Source organism: Triticum urartu, chromosome 7 (genome assembly GCF_003073215.2).
Source record: "Triticum urartu cultivar G1812 chromosome 7, Tu2.1, whole genome shotgun sequence".
In the NCBI taxonomy this organism is placed as follows: domain Eukaryota; kingdom Viridiplantae; phylum Streptophyta; class Magnoliopsida; order Poales; family Poaceae; genus Triticum; species Triticum urartu.
In genome coordinates this window covers 665,822,859-665,842,073 of record NC_053028.1, presented here as the reverse complement: position 1 = coordinate 665,842,073, position 19,215 = coordinate 665,822,859, and the positions used below count along the sequence as shown (strand labels likewise).

The 19,215-nt window shown below is 43.4% G+C and overlaps 1 long non-coding RNA gene across 1 annotated transcript; it reads right to left on the bottom strand.

Annotated features, from left to right (window-relative positions):
* Positions 1 to 3,462: 3,462 nt before the first annotated feature.
* LOC125521662 lies at positions 3,463 to 6,286 on the bottom strand. Its single transcript, XR_007289366.1, has 5 exons — positions 5,802 to 6,286; positions 5,422 to 5,631; positions 5,195 to 5,339; positions 4,252 to 4,353; positions 3,463 to 3,656 (listed from the first exon to the last, which is right to left on the bottom strand). It is a non-coding gene; the product is annotated as an uncharacterized LOC125521662 (long non-coding RNA).
* Positions 6,287 to 19,215: the final 12,929 nt, after the last annotated feature.

The following is a 19,215-nucleotide window of genomic DNA, read 5'->3' as shown; positions in this document are numbered from 1 at the left end:
CTCTGCTCCCCAAAAGAATTAATGATATCTGCACTTAAACCAAACCATACGTTCCTTGCGTCATCTGCAAAGTCTCGATTGTTCTCCACTGCGACCCATCAGCGGGTACTCTTAATTTCCCGTCTTTCTTACGGTCTTCTTTGTGCCATTGCATCAACTTGGCATGCTCTTTGTTTTGGAACAAACGTTTCAAGCATGGTATTATGTGAGCATACCACATCACCTTGTCAGGAATCCTCTTCCTGGGACACTCGCCCTCAATATCACCAAGGTCATCGCGGCTGATATTATAGCACAATGTACCGCATACCAGGCATGCATTCAAATTCCCGTACTCCTCACCGCGGCAGAGGAGGCAGTCATTAGGACATGCATGTATTTTCTGCACCTCTAATCCTAGAGGGCAGACAACCTTCTTTGCTTCGTACGTGCTGTCGGGCAATTCGTTATCCTTTGGAAGCATCTTCTTTAACATTTTCAGCAACTTTTCAAATCCCTTGTCAGATACACCATTCTCTGCCTTCTATTGCAGCAATTCCAGTGTGGTACCCAACTTTTTCTTGTTATCTTCGTAATTTGAGTACAACAATTTCTTGTGATCCTCTAACATGCGCCGCAACTTTGATTTCTCATTTTCACTTGCGCAGTTTCTCTTTGCATCAGCAATGGCCCGACCAAGATCATCAGCGGGCTTATCTGATGCCTCTTCTTCAGCTTCTTCCTCCATTGTAGTACCATCGTATTCAGGGAACCCAGGATAGCTGTCATCCTCCTCCTCTTCTTCATTCTCTTCCATTAGAACCCCTCTTTCTCCATGCTTGGTCCAACAGTTATAGTCGGACATGAAACCAGACGTAAACAGGTGGACGTGAATGACTCTTGAGCTAGAGTAATTCTTATCATTCTTATAGGCAGCACATGGACAACACATAAAACCACCCCACTTGTTTGCCTCAGCCGCAAGCAGAAAAGTATGCACGCCATCAATGAACTGGGGAGAACGTCGGTCATCGTACATCCATTGCCGGCTCATCTTCATTACACAACACCGGAAAGACCAAATTAATACAAGTTCATATATAAAATGCATACATGCTTATCCTATATACTTAAGAAGTTGATCCCCACTACAACTATTTATCTCAACATGTAGCATATCCACCTCAGCAATCTTGCCATATCATCATCTTCAAACATACATGCGTGCCACATCATGCGTTCCGTTTCCAAAATTGTACGCAACACACAGAACACTAGCACTCTCGTGCGTTTTATTTTCAGCCTTAAGCCACTGATGGCTGCAACGCTTCCTGTCCCCACATCCTGCACCCGTTTCTCTGACCTCTCGCTCTTCATTATGTTTTTTAACAAAGAGATAAATGCGTACAGAAGCCCCAAAGAAATGCTACTCATTAAGGCAAAAAAAAGAACAGGTCATATCTTTTCAATTCATCTCCCTTCCGGCATTGTACAGCCGCTCCACAACACTTTCGTTTCAGCTTCCATCTCCTTATAAATTGAATAACGAGAAGGAGAAGCCACCAAGGCTGGGACGCCTGTGTACCTTGCCACCAGTTCGCATGTCTAAGATATTTCCCCTTCCATATGTGCAATAATCTTTCCATGTCCTTCCTTTTGTAGAATCGTATGTGAAAGATCTCCGAGAAAGAGCCACTCGCAAATCCATTACAGAGAAGACTGAAGTAAGTTCCTACTAGATTTTATCCCCCAAAATACGTCACTCTAATAGTCTATTTTTTTACTCGAGATTATTATTCACCGCTACCTGGTTGCATATTCTCACTGTTTCTTCTCTTGCAGTATTTGTAACCTATCCTTTTTTTTCGCCACATGCAAGCTTCTCATGATCTACCTCCCTTCTTCCTATTCCCAAATCAGGAATTAGCCATCACTAGGTTGATCAACTTTAATTATGGCCGAGATCATTTCATGATGATCCAGTACGTGCATGTATCTACATGAATGAATACTCTTCTCTTTTGAAAAAATTATATTTGCTTCTTTGCCATGCATTATCACTAATGAAACAGTACTTATCCTATAGATGTAGTGACAAATTTGTTCTATATTCCTTGCACTAATGGCCCGCCGTGCAACTGCACTCCAGAACAACTCTCATTTGGTTACGTTTGCTTCAGTTTCATATGAACTTCGATATTTGCACTAATTGTTAGCATAAAACACTATCATGATTTGTTTATTCCGCACTCCATCAATATTTCTATTCATCGATACAAAATTTCCGCAGCAACGCGCGGGGTATCATCTAGTTCTCATAAAACAACATACAACTATCTAGCTAAAGCATTTAAATGCAACAACAAATGCGATCAAGATCGCAACTAATGTAACAATTGATCCAACATCGTAGTGATACCAAGCCTCTTTATTAAAGGCATATTTTCTAATCTTTCTAATCTTCAAGCACATTGCATCCATCTTGATCTTGTGATCATCGACGACATCGGCAACATACAACTCCAATTTCTTCTTCTGTTCTTCAATTCTTTTCAATTTTTCTTTCAAATACTCGTTTTATTTTTCAACAAAATTTAACTTCTCGACAAGAGGGTTGGTTGCAATTTCTAGTTCACATACCTCCTAGATAAAAATAGTTATGTCAACTTGATGGGCATAATTGTCATAAACATGAAGTGCAACAAATAGTTATCTAAGAGAATATACCACATCTGAATCATAAACCGAACGAGGGTCAACGGCGACGGATATCAAGACCATGGCACTATGTATAACAAACTATCATACAAGTAAGAAAATTATACAAGTAACTATCTAAATCATACAAAATAAGATGGACTCACCAAGGTGGTGCCAGAGACAGGACGTTGCGGGTGATCGACAGTGCTTAGGACGGGGATGGGAAGGCACTAACACTACAAGAAATATGTCAAGTTGCAACCATCACTATTGGTCGCTGAATGGCCATGGGTTTTCATTTGAGACCTTTTTGCGACCAAAAACAGATAGATGGTCAAAAGCTGGCCGCCATAAATTGAAATTAACGACCTTATTTGTGATATGTAAAAGGTCGTTGGTTCCACGACCAAATTTTTGGTCTCTGGTAGTCTCCCCAGGTCACTTAGGATCCAGCGTGGAAAGCTGACGTGGATAAGAATCAGCCCAGTCCAATTCAATGTTTTACATGGGTCAAGCCCAACAATTCAACCTATTTGTATTTTTTCTGTCAATTTTTGGTTGGATTCATGGGCCAAGCCCAATATTGCAGCCTTTTTATTGTTGGGCCATGGCCTTCTTTCCACCAATTGATTTTCTATTTTTCAATCATTTTATTTTAGAGCTGGTCCCACTAGTCAGATGGGTCCCACATGTCAAAAATTTCAAAATTTCTCAGATTATGTTCATAAGTGGGACATAAATTGGTACCGCTGGTCAAGTTTCCATTTCACATCTTTTCAACATACATAATCACTATTTCAAATAGGACGGGACAAATATAATTCATCAAATAACACTACATTAGTCTTTTACAATCTGTTACAATATTACAATTTACAGTCTACTATAGAACCAAAAAACTCTTTGCTAAGTAGGGCTTCACTGATTCGCACTTGGCTTCACGGTTTCACACTCCAAAAGAATTAGGCCTGGAGCTCCTGTAAAAGAGTGAACAACTTCAATATTGGTGTACTACTGCTGAGGCCAGAACCAAACAACTTCAATATTACAATAGAAAGAAGTCTCAGGTTTATCAAGCACAGCAAAACAACAGTGTGACTGAAAACAAAAGAGGTCTCAGGTTTAGACTGAAAAGGAAGAGCTAGTTATGCATGATGTCCCAAGTTTAAAGAAAAGATCAAGACCACAATTTTAACAAGAGATATATAGTCAGTCCAATTGAACAAAGGGTGGACAGTAGCATTATGAGTGTTTAAGTGGAGATGTAGTAGACAATCAAATGAATATATTATGGAGATGATGAATAAAATTAGGCAATCATCGATGGAGAGCGTCTAATGCTCCAAATCAAACAAACGGATATGTTTAGCCAACCAAGAAGGAAACACTAACAAATCAATGGCAATTTGAGGTGGTGAGCTAGATGAGGTACAAACTGAGATGACATTCAATCATCCGGTAGCAAAACCAGCTTACTAGCTAGCTAGTACACTAGAATGTGACCATCCAACATGCACACACGCATCATGCAGGAACATATATGAACATTTTCTATAAGGGGGGCATCAAGACCTTGTTTTGGAAGGACTAAAGAGCACTTGAACGAGTTCTGGTCATCAGGTGCTTCTTCACCATCAGGCACATTTGTTGTTGCTGCTCATCCTCCTACTCCATCTACGTGGACAAGAGCAAGTTAGTTGTTTGCATGGCATTCACTTAATAAAATTGCATGTATATGCATCTACATTACTTCTTCAGTACAATATAGTACAGAGGATGGATGGGTTTCAGTTTAAATGTTTGCTTGCACGTGTACTACTCATATACTTAGGCACATGGAAAATTAACTACAAGCAGGAACACGATGAGCCAGAACAAGCTAGTAAGACACTAGCAGTAGAGCAACCATAACATGAAGCAAACAGAGGAATCACAAGGTAATTCTACTAATTTCATTGAAACAATAGTGGCAATTTTAGGCAGTGTGCTAGATGAGGTACAAACTGAATACTAGACAGATTAAAGCAGGTTGAATGTTGAGCGGCACATATAATATGATGGTAAGAAAATGATGGCATCAAACAAATTGACAACAAGAATTTCTCATCTTGGGCATGAAGAGCTCTGTATAATTGAACCATTCAAAACTATACACTGCACAACAAGCACTATATGGAATACTAGTAAACATTTAATTTGCTTGTGTTTGATTGATTGACAGCCATTGTTAACAAGTCAAATTAAATCACAACAGAATATGCAGTGAGGACAAACCATCAGAACTAACTAACAAAATATTGTTGAGAACAAGTGAGATTTCTTGACAATAAGAAGCTACACAAGACAGTAATATTTCTCAGGTGTGGAAGGAAGTTGTAGGAACCAACAATACATGTTTCCCTCGAAACAATGTATACAGATTCAAACGAGAAAAGCATCAGGAGGTTGATCTGCTCTACTCTGCTGCCACCACACCACACTACAAATGAATGCATCTGTCTAGAAAAACAGGAACCTTGAGGTTGTCAAACACCAAACCTCCTCCTCCTGGATCCATCCATCCATCCAGGAGAGGGCCCTTACGTAGCAGCAGCATGATCCATCCATCCAGGAGAGGGTCCTCATGTAGCACCAGCAACATGAAGACCGACCAACAGAGCCTGCAATGCAAACAGAGAGGCGTGAGGAAAGTGAATCCAATCAAATAAGATCAAGCAGAGGAGGGGAGGGGAGTGGGCGCACCTTGGCCTGGAGTTGCTGCTGCGTGGGTTAGATCCAAGAGGAGAGGAGTGGCTGAGCGTCGTGCTGCATGAAGTCCAAGTCGAGCTGCTGCACCTTGACCTTGAGGAAAACAAACTTCATCTCATCTCAGGGAAGAAGAAGAAAAATCCATGGTTGCTGCTCCATGGCCTTGAGTTGTTGCGGCTGCAGCAGATCGAGGAAGAAGAAGACCTGCGAGAGGGAGGGAGGGAACCGCATCACCATGAGGAAGAAGAAGAAGACTAGAGCAGCATCCAAATCGGATGCATCCATGGGGCATCCAAATCAGATCCAACCATGGGCATCCAAATCGAGTCAGAGAGAGAGAGATAGGGGGTAGAGGAGGGGAGGATGATGAGTACCTTGCCCAGCTGGACCACGACGTGCGCGAGGAAGTCTGGCGGCCGGAGAGGGGGCCGATGGAGCGGGGAGGATAGGTCGGGTCCAGCAGCAGCCGTTGGGGAAGCGACAAGTCAGGGACGCGGCTGTCCCAGCACGGTGCCGGGCGGAGGAGCACCATCCAGGGGGCTGAGCTGCATGTGGGGCGCGGTAGATGTCAGGGGAGGAGCCTCCAGAGTCACCGGAACCGTGCCGGCAATGGAGGCGGCGCCGCCCCCGAAACCCTAGAGCCACGGGGAGGGCTGCGGGTGAGCTGCTGCGGGAGGACGAAGGGGAGTGGGTGGCCGGGGCTAGGGGAGGTGCTTGCAGGCGACGGCGGAGGGGCTTGCAGGCGAGGTGCGAGAGGCGGTGACATCGATCTGGATCAAGGTGCGAGAAGTGGATCGGAGGGAGCGAGAGGGTTGGGGGTGGCGGCCGTGGGACGAGAGGAGGAGTGCGGGCTGTGTTAGGTCTAGGTGGGTGAGATGGTGAGGGGTCAGGGCTGCCGTGGGATCCCGGACCATCCAACGATGGCTGATGCATGATCCGCGTGAAATGCCAATTGACCAATCAAAACGTTGTACGTATTTTGATAACTTTATAATTATTTAAATTGACCGTGATCAATTAAATAATATGCTAAAACATGTCGGTTATTTTGTAACATGATAGAATTAAAAAAAAGTGCAATATAAAATCTTCGCATCGTGTCACAAATGAGACATGTTTTTCAGAAAAATAACAAACATGGAATAATACAAATATCCTTAAAAATTGTTCTAAAAAATGAGTTTTTTTTGCAAAAACTAAATATATATTCTATCTTTAGAGTGTCAAAAATGGTATATATTCATGGGATAGTTTATTCAAATGATCTCATATTATACACAAGGGTGCATCTTGGAATGGCAAACAATGTTGCATAAGGGAGTTTTCATTTCTTTGCACGGAAAATTCATTTTCAGTTTTTTGAATGTCCAAAATGAGTTTTTTTGTGAAGGACCTACCATATATTTGTTCCAAATTTAGACCACACCATTCTTAGAAAATATTAGGCCATATTTAATGTACAATTGACCAAATGGTTGGGTGTCAAAAGTTTCGATCCACCTCTCGTGAAAAAGACAAATTTTCGCTGATTCAGTTGGAAGTGGGTCAAATTTGAACTGTAGCTGCCTCATAGTTTGCTCTTTATTTTTTTCAAAAATCATTTGTATATACATAAGTATCTATTTAATCAGAGAAACATCAAATTTTTTGCAAGATTCAACCACTAGCTAGGAACGGTCAAGCCCGTCGTTTTGACCGCATTTTGAAACGGGCATAAAAATGCATGACATAGTTTGTTCAAATGATCTCATATAGTGCACAGGGGTGCATCTTGCAATGACGAATAATATTTTCTAGGGGAGTTTTTATTTTCTTTGGACAAAAAAATCAATTTTCCATTTTTAGTGCCCAAAATGAGGTTTTTTTTGTAAAGAACCTGAAAGTGCGTTATATCGACTAGAGGGGGGTGAATAGGCGATTTTTATGAAAGTCTTCAAAACGTGGAAGTTATGAAGACAAACAGTAGAGATATGCCTATTACTATGCAGCGGAAGTTAGACTACACTAGGCAAGCCATGGTCAAGTATCAACAGAGTGAAAGCACAGTGACAAATAGCTGTAGTGTAATAAGGATCAGGTAGGAAGATACTATGAAGCCAAACAGATCATACACTCACGTTGTGAAGACGAAAGATAGAGCAGACACGCAATGACTTCACAATGAGTGATCAGTAAGTAAAAGGAAGTGAAGATGAAACCAGTGACTCGTTGAAGACAATGATGTGTTGGACCAGTTCCAGTTGCTGTGACAACTGTACGTCTGGTTGGAGCGGCTAGGTATTTAAATCTTAGGACACACAGTCCTGGACACCCAGTCCTGAACACGCAGCTCAGGACACCAAGTTCTCACCGTATTCTCCTTGAGCTAAGGTCACATAGTCCTCGCCCAATCACTCTGGTAAGTCTTCAAGGTAGTGTTGGGTTTCGTAGTAATTTCAAAAAAATTTCTACGCACACGCAAGATCATGTGATGCATAGCAACGAGGGGGAGAGTATTGTCTACGTACCCAACGCAGACCGACTGCGGAAGCGATGACACGACGTAGAGGAAGTAGTCGTACGTCTTCACGATCCAACCGATCAAGCACCGAAACTACGGCACCTCCGAGTTCGAGCACACGTTCAGCTCGATGACGATCCCCGGACTCCGATCCAGCAAAGTGTCGGGGAAGAGTTCCGTCAGCACGACGGCGTGGTGACGATCTTGATGAACTACAGCAGCAGGGCTTCGCCTAAACTCTGCTACAGTATTATCGAGGAATATTGTGGCAGGGGGCACCGCACAAGGCTAAGGAACAGATCACGTGGATCAACTTGTGTGTCTAGAGGTGCCACCTGCCTCCGTATATAAAGGAGTAGAGGGGGGAAGGCTGGCCGGCCAAGCTTGGTGTGCCAGGAGAGTCCTACCCCCTCTGGGAGTAGGATTCCCCCCCCCCCAATCCTAGTTGGAATAGGATTCGCGGAGGGGGAAAAGAGGAGGAGGGGGCCGGCCACCTCTCCTAGTCCTAATAGGACTAGGGGAAGGGGGGAGGCGCGCAGCCCATGAAGGCAGCCCCTTCTCTTTTCCACTAAGGCCCACTATGGCCCATATAGCTCCCGGGGGGTGAACCCTCCCGTACTCCGGTAAAATCCCGATTTCACCGGAACAACTTCCGATGTCCAAACATAGGCTTCCAATATATCAATCTTTACGTCTCGACCATTTCGAGACTCCTCGTAATGTCCGTGATCACATCCGGGACTCCGAACAACCTTCGGTACATCAAAATGCATAAACTCATAATGTAACTGTCATCGTAACCTTAAGCGTGCGGACCCTACGGGTTCGAGAACAATGTAGACATGACCGAGACACGTCTTCGGTCAATAACCAATAGCGGGACCTGGATGCCCATATTGGCTCCTACATATTCTACGAAGATCTTTATCGGTCAGACTGCATAACAACATACGTTGTTCCCTTTGTCATCGGTATGTTACTTGCCCGAGATTCGATCGTCGGTATCCAATACCTAGTTAATCTCGTTACCGGCAAGTCTCTTTACTCGTTCCGTAATACATCATCTCACAACTAACATATTAGTTGTAATGCTTGCAAGGCTTATGTGATGTGTATTACCGAGAGGGCCCAGAGATACCTCTCCGACAATCGGAGTGACAAATCCTAATCTCGAAATACGCCAACCCAACATCTACCTTTGGAGACACCTGTAATGCTCCTTTATAATCACCCAGTTACGTTGTGACGTTTGGTAGCACCCAAAGTGTTCCTCCGGCAAACGGGAGTTGCATAATCTCATAGTCATAGGAACATGTATAAGTCATGAAGAAGCAATAGCAACATACTAAACGATCGGGTGCTAAGCTAATGGAATGGGTCATGTCAATCAGATCATTCAACTAATGATGTTGACCTCGTTAATCAAATAACAACTCATTGTTCATGGTCAGGAAACATAACCATCTTTGATTAACGAGCTAGTCAAGTAGAGGCATACTAGTGACACTTTATTTGTCTATGTATTCACACATGTATTATGTTTCCGGTTAATACAATTCTAGCATGAATAATAAACATTTATCATGATTATAAGGAAATATATAATAACTTTATTATTGCCTCTAGGGCATATTTCCTTCAGTCTCCCACTTGCACTAGAGTCAATAATCTAGATTACACTGTAATGAATCTAACACCCATGGAGCCTTGGTGCTGATCATGTTTTGCTCGTGGAAGAGGCTTAGTCAACGGGTCTGCAACATTCAGATCTGTATGTATCTTGCAAATCTCTATGTCTCCCATCTGGACTAGATCCCGGATGGAGTTGAAGCGTCTCTTGATGTGTTTGGTCCTTTTGTGAAATCTGGATTCCTTTGCCAAGGCAATCGCACCAGTATTGTCACAAAAGATTTTCATTGGACCCGATACATTAGGTATGACACCTAGATCGGATATGAACTCCTTCATCCAGACTCCTTCATTCGCTGCTTTCGAAGCAGCTGGGTACTCCGCTTCACATGTAGATCCTGCTACGACACTTTGTTTAGAACTGCACCAACTGGCAGCTCCACCATTTAATGTAAACACGTATCTGGTTTGCGATTTAGAATCGTCCGGATCAGTGTCAAAGCTTGCATCAACGTAACCTTTTACGGTGAGCTCTTTGTCACCTCCATATACGAGAAACATATCCTTAGTCCTTTTCAGGTATTTCAGGATGTTCTTGACCGCTGTCCAGTGATCCATTCCTGGATTACTTTGGTACCTCCCTGCTAAACTTATAGCAAGGCACACATCAGGTCTGGTACACAACATTGCATACATGATAGATCCTATGGCTGACGCATAGGGAACATCTTTCATATTCTCTCTACCTTCTGCAGTGGTCGGGCATTGAGTCTTACTCAACTTCACACCTTGTAACACAGGCAAGAACCCTTTCTTTGCTTGATCCATTTTGAACTTTTTCAAAATTTTGTCAAGGTATGTGCTTTGTGAAAGTCCAATCAAGCGTCTTGATCTATCTCTATAGATCTTAATGCCTAATATGTAAGCAGCTTCACCGAGGTCTTTCATTGAAAAACTTTTATTCAAGTATCCCTTTATGCTATCCAGAAATTCTATATCATTTCCAATCAGCAATATGTCATCCACATATAATATCAGAAATGCTACAGAGCTCCCACTCACTTTCTTGTAAATACAGGCTTCTCCGAAAGTCTGTATAAAACCAAATGCTTTGATCACACTATCAAAGTGTTTATTCCAACTCCGAGATGCTTGCACCAGTCCATAAATGGATTGCTGGAGCTTGCATACTTTGTTAGCTCCCTTTGGATCGACAAAACCTTCTAGTTGCATCATGTACAACTCTTCTTCCAGAAATCCATTCAGGAATGCAGTTTTGACATCCATCTGCCAAATTTCATAATCATAAAATGCGGCAATCGCTAACATGATTCGGACAGACTTAAGCATCGCTACGGGTGAGAAAGTCTCATCGTAGTCAACCCCTTGAACTTGTCGAAAACCTTTCGCGACAAGTCGAGCTTTGTAGACAGTAACATTACCATCAGCGTCAGTCTTCTTCTTGAAGATCCATTTATTCTCAATTGCTTGCCGATCATCGGGCAAGTCAACCAAAGTCTATACTTTGTTCTCATACATGGATCCCATCTCAGATTTCATGGCTTCAAGCCACTTTGCGGAATCTGGGCTCACCATCGCTTCTTCATAGTTCGTAGGTTCATCATGATCTAGTAGCATGACTTCCAGAACTGGATTACCGTACCACTCTGGTGCGGATCTTACTCTGATTGATCTACGAGGTTCAGTAGTATCTTGTTCTGAAGTTTCATGATCATTATCATTAACTTCCTCACTTATTGGTGTAGGTGTCGCAGAAATAATTTTCTGTGATGTACTACTTTCCAACAAGGGAGTAGGTACAGTTGCCTCGTCAAGTTCTACTTTCCTCCCACTCACTTCTTTCGAGAGAAACTCCTTCTCAAGAAAGTTTCCGAATTTAGCAACAAAAGTCTTGCCTTTGGATCTGTGATAGAAGGTGTATCCAATAGTTTCCTTTGGATATCCTATGAAGACACATTTCTCCGATTTGGGTTCGAGCTTATCAGGTTGAAGCTTTTTCACATAAGCATCGCAGCCCCAAACTTTCAGAAACGACAACTTTGGTTTCTTGCCAAACCATAGTTCATAAGGCGTCGTTTCAACGGATTTTGATGGTGCCCTATTTAACGTGAATGCGGCCGTCTCTAAAGCATAACCCCAAAATGATAGCGGTAAATCAGTAAGAGACATCATAGATCGCACCATATCTAGTAAAGTACGATTACGACGTTCGGACACACCATTACGTTGTGGTGTTCCGGGTGGCATGAGTTGCGAAACTATTCCACAGTTTTTCAAATGTACACCAAACTCGTAACTCAAATATTCTCCTCCATGATCAGATCGTAGAAACTTTATTTTCTTGTTACGATGATTTTCAACTTCACTCTGAAATTCTTTGAACCTTTCAAATGTTTCAGATTTATGTTTCATTAAGTAGATATACCCATATCTGCTTAAATCATCTGTGAAGGTGAGAAAATAACGATATCCGCCACGAGCCTCAATATTCATCGGACCACATACATCGGTATGTATGATTTCCAACAAATCTGTTGCTCTCTCCATAGTACCGGAGAACGGTGTTTTAGTCATCTTGCCCATGAGGCACGGTTCGCAAGTACCAAGTGATTCATAATCAAGTGGTTCCAAAAGTCCATTAGTATGGAGTTTCTTCATGCGCTTTATACCGATATGACCTAAACGACAGTGCCACAAATAAGTTGCACTTTCATTATCAACTCTGCATCTTTTGGCTTCAACATTATGAATATGTGTATTACTACTATCGAGATTCAATAAGAATAGACCACTCTTCAAGGGTGCATGACCATAAAAGATATTACTCATATAAATAGAACAACCATTATTCTCTGATTTAAATGAATAACCGTCTCGCATTAAACAAGATCCAGATATAATGTTCATGCTCAAAGCTGGCACCAAATAACAATTATTTAGGTCTAATATTAATCCCGAAGGTAGATGTAGAGGTAGCGTGCCGACCGCGATCACATCGACTTTGGAACCGTTTCCCACGCGCATCGTCACCTCGTCCTTAGCCAATCTTCACTTAATCCGTAGCCCATGTTTCGAGTTGCAAATATTAGCAACAGAACCAGTATCAAATACCCAGGTGCTACTGCGAGCATTAGTAAGGTACACATCAATAACATGTATATCACATATACCTTTGCTCACTTTGCCATCCTTCTTATCCGCCAAATACTTGGGGCAGTTCCGCTTCCAGTGACCAGTCTGCTTGCAGTAGAAGCACTCAGTTTCAGGCTTAGGTCCAGACTTGGGTTTCTTCTCTTGAGCAGCAACTGGCTTGCCGTTCTTCTTGAAGTTCCCCTTCTTCTTTCCTTTGCCCGTTTTCTTGAAACTAGTGGTCTTGTTGACCATCAACACTTGATGCTCTTTCTTGATTTCTACCTCCGCAGCTTTCAGCATCGCGAAGAGCTCGGGAATAGTCTTGTTCATCCCTTGCATATTATAGTTCATCACGAAGCTCTTGTAGCTTGGTGGCAGTGATTGGAGAATTCTGTCAATGACGTAATCATCTGGAAGATTAACTCCCAATTGAATCAAGTGATTATTATACCCATACATCTTGAGTATATGCTCACTGACAGAACTGTTCTCCTCCATCTTGCAGCTATAGAACTTATTGGAGACTTCATATCTCTCAATCCGGGCATTTGCTTGAAATATCAACTTCAACTCCTGGAACATCTCATATGCTCCATGACGTTCAAAACGTCGTTGAAGTCCCGATTCTAAGCCGTAAAGCATGGCACACTGAACTATCGAGTAGTCATCAGCTTTGCTCTGCCAGACGTTCATAACATCCGGTGTTGCTCCAGCAGCAGGCCTGGCACCCAGCGGTGCTTCTAGGACGTAATTCTTCTGTGCAACAATGAGGATAATCCTCAAGTTATGGACCCAGTCCGTGTAATTGCTACCATCATCTTTCAACTTTGCTTTCTCAAGGAACGCATTAAAATTCAACGGAACAACAGCACGAGCCATCTATCTACAATCAACATAAACAAGCAAGATACTATCAGGTACTAAGTTCATGATAAATTTAAGTTCAATTAATCATATTACTTAAGAACTCCCACTTAGATAGACATCCCTCTAATCCTCTAAGTGATCACGTGATCCAAATTAACTAAACCATGTCCGATCATCTCGTGAGATGGAGTAGTTTCATCGGTTAACATCATTATATTGATCATATCTACTATATGATTCACGCTCGACCTTTCGGTCTCCGTGTTCCGAGGCCATATCTGTATATGCTTGGCTCGTCAAGTATAACCTGAGTATTCTGCGTGCGCAACTGTTTTGCACCCGTTGTATTTGAACGTAGAGCCTATCACACCCGATCATCACGTGGTGTCTCAGCACGAAGAACTTTCGCAACGGTGCATACTCAGGGAGAACACTTCTTGATAATTTAGTGAGAGATCATCTTATAATGCTACCGTCAATCAAAGCAAGATAAGATGCATAATAAGATAAACATCACATGCAATCAATATAAGTGATATGATATGGCCATCATCATCTTGTGCCTGTGATCTCCATCTCCGAAGCACCGTCATGATCACCATCGTCACTGGCGCGACACCTTGATCTCCATCGTAGCATCGTTGTCGTCTCACCAATCTTATGCTTCCACGACTATCACTACCGTTTAGTAATAAGGTAAAGCATTACATCGCGATTGCATTGCATACAATAAAGCGACAACCATATGGCTCCTGCCAGTTGTCGATAACTCGGTTACAAAACATGATCATCTCATACATTAAAATTCAGCATCATGCCTTGACCATATCACATCACAACATGCCCTGCAAAAACAAGTTAGACGTCCTCTACTTTGTTGTTGCATGTTTTACGTGGCTGCTACGGGCTTAAGTAAGAACCAATCTCACCTACGCATCAAAACCACAACGATAGTTTGTCAAATAGACTCCGTTTTAACCTTCGCAAGGACCGGGCGTAGCCATACTTGGTTCAACTAAAGTTGGAGAGACAGTCGCCCGCAAGCCATCTATGTGCAAAGCACGTTGAGGGAACCGGTCTCGCGTAAGCGTACGCGTAAGGTTGGTCCGGGTCGTCTCGTCCAACAATACCGCCAAACCAAAGTATGACATGCTGGTAGGCAGTATGACTTGTATCGTCCACAACTCACTTGTGTTCTACTCGTGCATATAACATCAACATAAATAACCTAGGCTCTGATACCACTGTTGGGTTTCGTAGTAATTTCAAAAAAATTTCTACGCACACGCAAGATCATGTGATGCATAGCAACGAGGGGGAGAGTATTGTCTACGTACCCAACGCAGACCGACTGCGGAAGCGATGACACGACGTAGAGGAAGTAGTCGTACGTCTTCACGATCCAACCGATCAAGCACCGAAACTACGGCACCTCCGAGTTCGAGCACACGTTCAGCTCGATGACGATCCCCGAACTCCGATCCAGCAAAGTGTTGGGGAAGAGTTCCGTCAGCACGACGGCGTGGTGACGATCTTGATGAACTACAGCAGCAGGGCTTCGCCTAAACTCCGCTACAGTATTATCGAGGAATATTGTGGCAGGGGGCACCGCACACGGCTAAGGAACAGATCACGTGGATCAACTTGTGTGTCTAGAGGTGCCACCTGCCTCCGTATATAAAGGAGTAGAGGGGGGAAGGCTGGCCGGCCAAGCTTGGTGTGCCAGGAGAGTCCTACTCCCTCTGGGAGTAGGATTCCCCCCCCCCCCCAATCCTAGTTGGAATAGGATTCGCGGAGGGGGAAAAGAGGAGGAGGGGGCCGGCCACCTCTCCTAGTCCTAATAGGACTAGGGGAAGGGGGGAGGCACGCAGCCCATCAAGGGCAGCCCCTTCTCTTTTCCACTAAGGCCCACTATGGCCCATATAGCTCCCGGGGGGTTCCGGTAACCCTCCCGGTACTCCGGTAAAATCCCGATTTCACCCGGAACACTTCCGATATCCAAATATAGGGTTCCAATATATCAATCTTTACGTCTCGACCATTTCGAGACTCCTCGTCATGTCCGTGATCACATCTGGGACTCCGAACAACCTTCGGTACATCAAAATGCATAAACTCATAATATAACTGTCATCGTAACCTTAAGCGTGCGGACCCTACGGGTTCGAGAACAATGTAGACATGACCGAGACACGTCTCCGGTCAATAACCAATAGCGGGACCTGGATGCGCATATTGGCTCCTACATATTCTACGAAGATCTTTATCGGTCATACCGCATAACAACATACGTTGTTCCCTTTGTCATCAGTATGTTACTTGCCCGAGATTCGATCGTCGGTATCCAATACCTAGTTCAATCTCGTTACCGGCAAGTCTCTTTACTCGTTCCGTAATACATCATCTCACAACTAACATATTAGTTGTAATGCTTGCAAGGCTTATGTGATGTGTATTACCGAGAGGGCCCAGAGATACCTCTCCGACAATCGAAGTGACAAATCCTAATCTCGAAATACGCCAACCCAACATCTACTTTTGGAGACACCTGTAATGCTCCTTTATAATCACCCAGTTACGTTGTGACGTTTGGTAGCACCCAAAGTGTTCCTCCGGCAAACGGGAATTGCATAATTTCATAGTCATAGGAACATGTATAAGTCATGAAGAAAGCAATAGCAACATACTAAACGATCGGGTGCTAAGCTAATGGAAATGGGTCGTGTCAATCAGATCATTCAACTAATGATGTGACCTCGTTAATCAAATAACAACTCATTGTTCATGGTCAGGAAACATAACCATCTTTGATTAACGAGCTTAGTCAAGTAGAGGCATACTAGTGACACTTGTTTGTCTATGTATTCACACATGTATTATGTTTCCGGTTAATACAATTCTAGCATGAATAATAAACATTTATCATGATATAAGGAAATATATAATAACTTTATTATTGCCTCTAGGGCATATTTCCTTCAGGTTAGACTCCCAAACCTTCACAGACTTCGTTCACTGGCAATCCACAATGTCTCTTGGATGCTCTGAATGCGACGCCTAACCGTCTGGAGGATGCACAGTCCTCAAGTGTAATAAGTCTTCAGATCACACAGACAAGAAGACTTAAGTGATGCCAAATTTTCTCTGGCTCTGGGTGGTTAGGGCTTTATCCTCGCAAGGAATTCTCTCTCTCGAAGGCTTCGAGGTGGGTTGCTCTCAAACGACAAAAGTCGTACTCTCAATCTGAGCAGCCAACCATTTATGGTTGTAGGGGGTGGGCTATTTATAGCCACTTGGCAACCCGACCTGATTTGTCCGAAATGACCCTGGGTCACTAAGGAACTGACACGTGTCCCAACGGTCAGATTTCAAACTCACACGACAACTTTACTTGGGCTATAAGCAAAGTTGACTTGTCCGACTCTGGACAAGATTCGCTCCCATAGTCTTCACTCGAAGACATAGATTTTTGGTTTAGGCATCACTTCAGTCATTCTGACTGGTTCTCCTGGACCCCACTTAACAGTACGGTGGTTCCTATGACTCAACACAAAAGAAAAAAAACTACGAAATATCTAAGTCTTCGAGCTCCATAGGCTTCATATCGAGTCTTCTCTTGTCATAGTCTTCAATGTGAATATCTTCATATACCACCTTTGACTTCAATGTCTTCATACATTTTTAGGGGTCATCTCTGGTAGTAAAACCGAATCAATGAGGGACTTCTACCTGTGTTATCCTACAATTCTCACAAACACATTAGTCCCTCAACTAGGTTTGTCGTCAATACTCCAAAACCAACTAGGGGTGGCACTAGATGCACTTACAATCTCCCCCTTTTTGGTGATTGATGACAAACTAGTTGAAGCAACGGGGAATATAATCTGTGAATTTGTAAAAGATAAGGAATTGTCTTCATAAGTTGCAAGGGCTCCCCCTGAAGATGTGCATATAAGTTAATTTGCTTTTGGAATGCAGATGCACATGGCAGGTTATACTTGTGGAGATCCACTTCAGCTTATGATGACAATCCACTATGCATGTGAAAGTATATGAAGATAATGATATGCATAATGGAAAATGGACGTCTGCAGAATGAGCTAAGTGCGGAATTTATCGTCGCACATGCAAAATTTATCTTCGCAAAACAAGTAGCAGACGACCATCTGGTTTAAGTATTACAACTCATAAGAACCAATTGTAGCAAAAACGAGAGTTGTAAGCACGAAGCAAAATATAAGACACCCGCCCATATGAACCCGCTTGAAGACTATCAATCTCATATGCTTCTCCCCCTTTTGTCAGTAATGACCAAAAAGGTGTGAAGACATAGAGCCTCTACTCGTTCCCATGAGGAGTAGGTGAAGTAGCAGGGTTGTTGGTGTTGTTTGGTGGTGCAGAAGAGCTTGGAGGTGCTGAAGAATATGGCGGTGAAGTAGCATCGTCTTCTTCCTCAATGATTCTGGCAGTGACTGTGGCAGCAGAGGAAGAGAACTCAGAGTCTTTAAGGGATGGAGTTCCCAGCAGCACAGCTCTTCGAGGAGGTGTGGAGTCAAACTTGAATCTCTCAGTGAAGCCATCCTCTTGAAGATCAGCTTCAGAAAGCATCATCGTTAGCCCTTTCCATGTGTGGCGACAGGTTTCATGGGCAACGAAAGCGTTCTTGGTGGCAAGATTTCGAGTGCGATTAACATCCACCAAGAGGCTTTTCATCTGACGCTTCAGCCAGTCATGATGCCTATCTTGTTTCTGATGTAGGGCCACAAGAAGCTCTCGGTCGTTAAGAACACGAGTGTGCTTCTTGGGTCTTGAAGCAGTGGCACTGTCAGTGGCTTCAGTTGAAGCAGGGTGTGGTGCACGTGTAGTGCCAGCCAAAGAATACACCCGAGAAACTGCTTCAATGCCTTCAACATTCTGAGTGAAACTCTGATGTTCTGCATTCTGAAGACTTAGAGGTTGCTTGGCAGGCTCAGAATATATGGCTTCAGTTGACATGTCCACGTCAGGCAGGAAGATCCGATGGTTGCGGGCTGAGGGCTGATACTTGATGGCGGAGTGTAGCTTGATCAACCGCATGACCCAAGGGGCGTAGAATTTCAAAACAAACAGATCCATGCCTGATGCAGCAAGTTGGCGTATGAAGAAGTCCTGTGCATTGAAGCATTTGCCATGAAGTATATAGAAGACCAGAGTCTTCATTGCACCCTGAAGCTTGGCATTTGGAGAGTGCCCTTTGATAGGCCAAAGAGTCCGCCTGATGATGTGATAGATGGTTCTGGGCAGGTACTCAAGGTCTTCAACGAAGAACTATGTGGGATACGCAGCATCTGGGGGCAATGGCTTCATCATGCTGAGCATTTGGCTCATATTAGGTTCTGGCCACTGAAAGATGCTCTCAATAGCTTCAGCATGCAGTTGACAGCCTTGCTCGAAAAGATCGCCAGGAGTGGGCAAGCCAGTGAGCTCAATGATGTCAAATGCATTGGCTTCATGATGGACGTTGCCAGTCATCCACTCCAGGATCCAAGTCTTCGGATCTCTGCTGTATCCTTTGATGTGAAGGGTGGCATAGAATTGTAGCAGCAGCTCTTCATTCCAATGCTCTTCATCAGTGACAAACTGCAGCAAACCCACTTGCT